The sequence below is a fragment of the Myiozetetes cayanensis genome, unplaced genomic scaffold (genome assembly GCF_022539395.1).
Source record: "Myiozetetes cayanensis isolate MyiCay16 unplaced genomic scaffold, myiCay2020 scf5-8, whole genome shotgun sequence".
Lineage (NCBI taxonomy): Eukaryota > Metazoa > Chordata > Aves > Passeriformes > Tyrannidae > Myiozetetes > Myiozetetes cayanensis.
Window position 1 is genome coordinate 100,996,241 of NW_026087742.1, and position 7,369 is coordinate 101,003,609.

Consider the following 7,369-nt stretch of genomic DNA (forward strand, 5'->3'; position numbering starts at 1 on the left):
ACCATGTACTGTTTTCCTTCTGATTTCTTGAAAGGACATGTAACCACACTAGCAAAGGTTCCCATTTTTCTTCCTCCTCTCCTGCTGTTACCATCACCATAAAGAAAGTTAAGGAATCCACCTGGTTATTTTCAGAATCACAAAATGGGTCAGGCTGGAAGAGACCACAGCGGGTCATTTGGTCCAACCTCGCTGCTCAAGCAGGGTCATCCTAGAGCACATGGCATTAGGATTGTATCTAGATGGTTCCTGAAAATCTCCAGTGAAGGCAACTCCACAACCTCTCTGGGCAATCTGTTCAGTGCATGGTCACCCACACATTGAAGTTCTTCCCTGTATTCAGGTGGAACTTCCTATGCATCAGTTTCTGACCATTGCCTTGTGTCCTTGTAGTTGGCACTACCGAGAAGAGCCTGGCTCCGTCTTCTTGGCACACCTCTTTAGATATTTATACACAATATTAAATAGGTGAACTGGATTGCTTCCCTTCTGGTGGGCTGCACCCCATCCCACCAAGGCAGGCTTAGGCTCACTGGTGTCCAAAATCTCTTCCCATTTATCCTTTTGCCACACTCACACTCAAGTAACTCCCCCCGGTCCTGTTCCCAAAAGGAAAGCCATGCAGCACACTCTTTGAATGCCGCCTAAGGGCCTGTGTGGGTGTATAACGGACCCTTATTCCCACCTCTCTTTACCACGCTCCATCCCACTGTTCCCTCTCCCACACTCTCCTGCCAGGCCAAGGCCCAAGCACTCCCCGACTGAGGGCTTTAATCCTGTAGGGCCCGTGGCGTTCTCCATGGGAGAGTGTTGTGGCAGGATCCGCAGGCGGTCAGCATCAGCAGAAGGCATCCACTTTCTGCACGTTTTCCAGGATCCGTGGGCTTTGAATGGAAAAGGGTCCCCCTTTCCACAGGGTCTAATCCTCCTGCCCAGGCCTCACTCAGTAAGACACGGCCTCCGAGGAGGAGGGACACCCTCCACAAGCATTCAGTTTCAGTTTGCCAGGGCCTCAGGAGTATTTTAGCCAAATTCATTGGGGAATAAGGGATGGGGTGTGTGGTGACCTGCTGAGCTCCTCCCAGGCCATTATCAAGTCTCCCTTTTAATCAGGTGCTGTGTTATGGCCCCCTCCTCATACAAGTATAATTTTTTCGTATTTGGTAACTCATCGGAAGGATACTCTGACTCAGGCACCCTACCCTACTCATCAGTGAGGGAATGAGGCCTCTCCAACTGTTCACATATGTCTCAGTTTAAATGAGACAAGGGTCTTTTGCTGAGGATGGATTAGGAGGAAAAGACTCAAACTTCTTTTTCTAAATAATTATAAATTCAAAATTAAGAGGCTTTGATTGAAGGAAAATAAATTATGGAAAATGGAAAATAATAGCCCTTTATTAAAAGGTATGTGTGTATTAACAGGAACACGAAAAAAACCAAGTAAAATAACTAAGCAATATTCGTATACCCACTAATAATTCCCTTCAAGAACAAATCGATAAACTGGCAAAAGGAAAATTAAATAGTTCAATTTTTTGCACCCTTTGGTGCAGTTCCAACCACAGTCAGCAGGGGGCGCCGTCGGGTCACTGGAGATGCAAAATTTGTAATGTCCTGTACCATTCACCAGGTGGCGCTGTTGGGTTACTGGAGGTGTAGAACTTGTAGTGTCCTATAGTAGTCACCAGGTGGCGCTGTTGGATCACTGGAGGAGCAGCACTTGTAATGTCCAGTGCCCGTCACCAGGCGGCGCTGAGAGATCCTTGGTTGCCACCAGGTGGGTTGGAGGAAAGGGAAAAAAAACAACACTCCCCAGGGTATATCGGAGAAAGAACAAAAAAACTCGATTTCTCTTCCCTTCCCACACTGGAAAAAAAAGGGGGGGGGGAAGGGGGGAAGGAAAAAACCAGCAATAAAACAGAAAGTTCTCCTAATCGAAGAAAACTCACGAACTTCAGCTGGTTAGGATTGGTTCTAAGCAGGGCCTGTAGCCAGCAACAGCTGAGAAGAGAACAGCAGCAAACTCCCCTCTGACAGGAAGAAAGAAGAAACCAGGCAGCTCTGCAGCTTGCAGCAGGTTTTCCCTTCACCGGCACACACACCAGCCACACCTTCCCCATCTCCTTCCAGCCACACGCCAGTCCCCCACAACTCCTCCCCCTTCATTGTCAAGGAGACTAATCTCGGCCATTAGTGGGTCAAGCCAATTCCTTTGTTCACCTGATGGTCCATATACAGAGCACACACACACACACAGCAGGGGGAAGGGAAAGAAAAATTCCTTGCTAAAATCAGAACTATGACAACATAGTATTTTTCCCTTTCTAATGATTCTGCCAAGGCAGCAGTCTGATTAGTTATCCGTTCAGCAGCTCTGTGCCTCTTTCCTATTTCTTCCTGTAAAACTCTAACCAAGTCTTGCAACAACTCAATCATTTCATTTGCTGCATGTTGGCTCATGTGCCCGTTCTGCAGGGCAGCAGCTAAGCCCCCAGTACCACACAGACTGACGCTTTTCCCCAGTCTCAGGCTTTGCTCTCTAGTTATGATGGTGATTCTATCTGCCACTGCCTGTGGATCATGCTAGTTGCTACAGGTCCAAGCCATGCCAGGGGGAGTACGTTGGGCATTATAATCCCCTAACCACTCCAGGAGAATAGTGCAGTCCTTCACTGCAAAACCTACAAGTATAGGGAACCTCCCAGGGAGGTCCTAGCAAAGCCTACAAGTACTGTTTCTTGCCGGGATATGGCTCTTCTCAGAGAAGGGGTCATGTTAAGGACCACGTAGCCCTTGGTTGTTTTAGCAGAAACAAGGGTATCCTGTCTGTGATGCAGCTTTAAAATGTTGGGTCCCTAGAAGGCAGTCCTGGACCACCTGCTCTGAGGTAGTCCAACCTTTGGAATACCCTTGGGCTAAATTAAGGTGAAACAATCCCAGAAGTTTTATTTATGGCAGCAACAATTTAAATCTTGTGATAGGTTCAATGGCCTGTGGCGACAGCAATTTAAACATTTCTGAACAGCACAAGACAACAGCAATTTCTGAACAGCCCGCAGATTGTACTTCTCAGGAGAGGATGAAGAAGGAAGGATACTGAAATGGGGATAGTAAAAAAGGATCTGAGTCACCACCAACACCATCTGTGGTCCAGTTCCTCTGGATGACGGGTGCACACACAGCCACTGTAACCTTACTCATTGGCATTCCTTTTCTGCAGAGTGTTTGAGATATTAACTCTTTCGTGTTTTAGGTCTCTCACACAAGGTGAAATCATTGTAACTATTTACAACATATGTGAAGTCAGTGACTTCTGTAAGCCTTTGTAAAATCCAGGCATCACTGTGTACCTTTGGGTATGTGTGTACGGCATGGAACCATCAGGCCCACCCAGTGGTACTATAATCTCAATATTATAAGTAGTATGACTGCAAATACAAGCTTTTCTCAGGTTGTACTATCCTGTTTCTCAGAAAAACATCCCACCATGCTGTGTAGATATATATACACACACATATATATAAGGAATGTACATAATCATGCATGGGAAGACTCATGGGTACCAGTTTTCAAAGGATAATAAAACACATGGGTGTTAAAACTCAAATGACACATTGAAAATGTTGGCATCTTCTCCCAAGGGTGGAATTCAACCCCTACCCAAAAAAAAAAATCTTCCTATACACTCTTCCTATAGCGTTGTCAAAACACTTGGCAGCTTAGGCCACACACGTAACCCAGGGGACTCCTCCTTGAGCCAGCAAACAGGAAGCATGTTTTAACCTCCATCTCTTGCTAGAGCTTTTACTGGATACGGAAAAGCTCTGATCCACAACAGAAATCCTGTTTCAGAGAGGGGACTGGTACAGGTGTTCATTGCAAGTACTAAGTGTTGGTGCCTGCTCTTGGAAGCACTGCTGATTGTGTCTGTCTTTGCTCTGTGTAACACAGATGCAGCCTGGGAAGCAACAGATCCTCCCCAGATATGGGTCTGATCACTGGATTTCTATAGGCACTTACTTGACAGACTTTGTTTTTTATAAATCTATTTTCCCCTCCTTTAATTCTCTACTTGGTGCCAGAAGTGTGTATTAAGTGTTCCAGTATTTTCCTGGGATTAAAGTTAGGCTGACAAGTTTTTAATTACCCAGTTTATCACATTTGTATTTTTACCATATTGGCATGTTAGCACTCTCCTGAAATGTTTTTAGTGCCCAACATTACGGGTCATAATAATCCCTCAACACATTATCCTAACTTCTTGAATGCAAGTAATCCAGCTCTGCTGATCAAAGATGCCTGTTCTATTTCAGTGTGAACAGGAGAGAGGTTTCACATTGTATCGCCTGTACTTCTCAAAGAGAGGACTGAGGAAATGTATTCATAAGGAATACGTATCCTCGAACATAAGATCAAGGTCAGGAAAACAGGTAAGCCGCTAAATACAGACTTTCCCACTAGATTCACTAGCATTGCCATTTGAATTTCTCCAGAGCTGAAAACTGAAAAACCACTCTGAATGTTAAAAAAAAAATTATCAGCATTCCCAGTGAAGTTTCTCAGAAATTTCAGCATTCTCAGTGAAGTTTACTGTTTTCTTGGAAGATAAAATATAAAGCTGCACAAAACAGCAAAGGCAGTGGTAGCATTTAGCTCTTGTGCTCTTTCCCTCTAAATAGGTCAATTTTATTTTTTTAACAGAAAATTATCAAGCTCTGACATAAATACTTCTTACTACTGCCATTTCACAAAAAGGCTGCAAACCATAAACTCTTCCTGTGAGGAAACAACTGCCCCTGCAGCTCCCTTTTTAGTTTACTGGCATCTTCAGCTGGGGTGAGAGGAGAAGCAGGATCAGCCCCCTCAGTCCCAAAAGAAGAACCAAGGCCAAAGAAATGCCATTTCTTGAGAAACTCATAGACTTTTCATCCATATTACAGCAACTTTTCATCAGACTTTTCATCCATATTCCAGCAGCATTCTCCATTCCTAGCTGTGAGGTGCTCCTAATGAGGCAGAAAAATAAGCCTTTTTCTAATGACAACTGAACAAAAAAAAGAAGCCTTGCTTTCTAATAACGGTTTTGTGATTGTTTAATTTCACATGAGGCTGCTTTCTTTTTCTATCACTCAAACCCCACGCACCTACAAAACAAGCAATCACCCAATGGGTTTCCTGTGGAAATTCACACTGTGGTTCTGAGACACTTAAGTAACATGACTGTCACATGGTTTGGCCAGCCTGTAACGACTCGCTTTGAATCTAGGTCAGGTGGTTTAGTTCTATTACAAGCCTCTAGAACTGAAAAAAAAAAAATTATCAGCTAAAAAACCATTTTTATGAGTAAAGGACTTTCAGAATGTCTAAGAATATGGCATTCAATGCATAAGCAGCCAAGTTGATTTATGTATTTATAAGGCTGGCACAGGACTATTATATTAGTACTAGTATTTAGTGTTCATGTTTTAATGTTCTCCTTTTAGAAAGTAAGATACCTTCTTTTGGTATTCAATAAAGCCTTACTACGCAGCAGTCAAACACCCCTTCCTTCATTATGCGTAATTTAAAAAAATGGGTTTATGACCATTTAAGAATGGGAGGGCCTCAAAAATGAATCTTCTAGATTGGGCTTCACACTTCACTGTTTTCTTGGGTTTGGTAGATAATTTAAGAGCTCACCCAAAACAAACTGAATGAAACAAAGACCATACTCTCTTAATACTCAATGATATCCAACCATTTTATCCTAATACGGTGATCCATTTCTGTGCATTTTACTTTGCCAAGCCAGCTGTACCATCAAACAAATCCTGCTAATGTAAATTTAAGCTATCATTTCTGTTACTTTCCTCAACGCACAAAACAAGTTTTGGGCTTCACGAAGACTGGTGTGTAACTGGCACTAATGCACAATTTCACTTATCATTTGAAATGTTCAACACTGTGAAATACCAAGTTCAAACCCAAAATGAAACATGACAGAAAAGTAGGTAAAGATGTATTTTTATTTTACTGGATCTAATAACTCTAAGAATCACGAAAGACGGCCAATAAATTAACTTCAGGAAATTTTCTGTGAAAACTGATCCAGGAAAAACCAGTTCTTGGTAGGTGTTGCACATGAGTATTTTAAGGTCACTGAAAGAATCACCAGCAGAGGTATCAGCAAAGTCAGGTTTAATATAAAAGTGAAAGCACAACAAAGTTTGTTGACAAGGTTCACTCTGCTGTTTACTAAATAGTTAAAGCACACAGAAAAAGCAAACTAAAACCTAAAATCAATCAATCTAAACCCCAAATCAACCCCAAAATTATCTATGTGGAGATTGGGTGGGTTGGAGGGGAGGGGTAAGGATAAGGATAGGAAAGGATAAGCATAAAAAGGAATAAAGGGAGACCCCCTCTTGAGCCACAAGATTCAAAGTGGACTCCCCAGCCAAACTTAGTCCCAGATTTGACTAACAATTTAGGCTCAAAGGTTTGAACAGCACTTAATTGATAGCTAAACAATTTAACACAAGATTATATAGAATTTACTATAGCACAGCAGTAACTCACAGGCCTCACTTACTTACAGATCTAAACTACTTAAGAATCTCAGAGAGGAAAATTCACAGAACATTTGCTATAGAATATTCACACTCACATACACAGAGACCTGAAGAGTATGTACAAGGGATATACTTGTGAATATATACCACCACAGTAGGTCAGGCTTTCTCACTCTTTCTGAAAATATGTTCTGCATTCAAATGCATTAATAGCTGACTCCTTTCCCTATAACAACCTCCCACCTGCCTCCACTCCCTTCAGTTTTCTTTTCAAAACCTGCGTTCTAGATGATTAGCAAGCCACTGAAACCATACTGGTAGAAATATAGCGGAATGCCTACCAGTTTATATTTTCAAGACAAAACTTCGTAAAACAGCGTGCTGTAACTTCAAACAGAGGTGTTACGGCCTTTAGCGTATCAGATCATTCCTTTTAATTTAGCTTCGCTTCCTAAAGACTGTACTCCTCTTAGACCCACTTTAAATGCCTTTCTTCTCTTAGTTCCACCAAATACCGCTGCCCCACAGGACTATGGAAATCAGGAGGGCTGCTGCGGGAACGGGCGAACGGACGGACTGACGGGCTGCTGTGCGGGAGCGGGCGGACAGACGGACCGGGTGCCGTGTGGACTGGCTGTGGAAGGAGGGTCGTAGCGGACGGACTGAGTACCGGCAGGCAGGCAGGCAGGCAGGCAAGCGGACGGACGGACGGACCGCGTCCTGCCCTGCCGCCGCGCCTGTGGAGCGAGAGGGCGGTGGCGGCACCGCCCCCACGCCCCCGTTTGCCGGGCGCGCCCCCGCGCGCAGCCGCACTG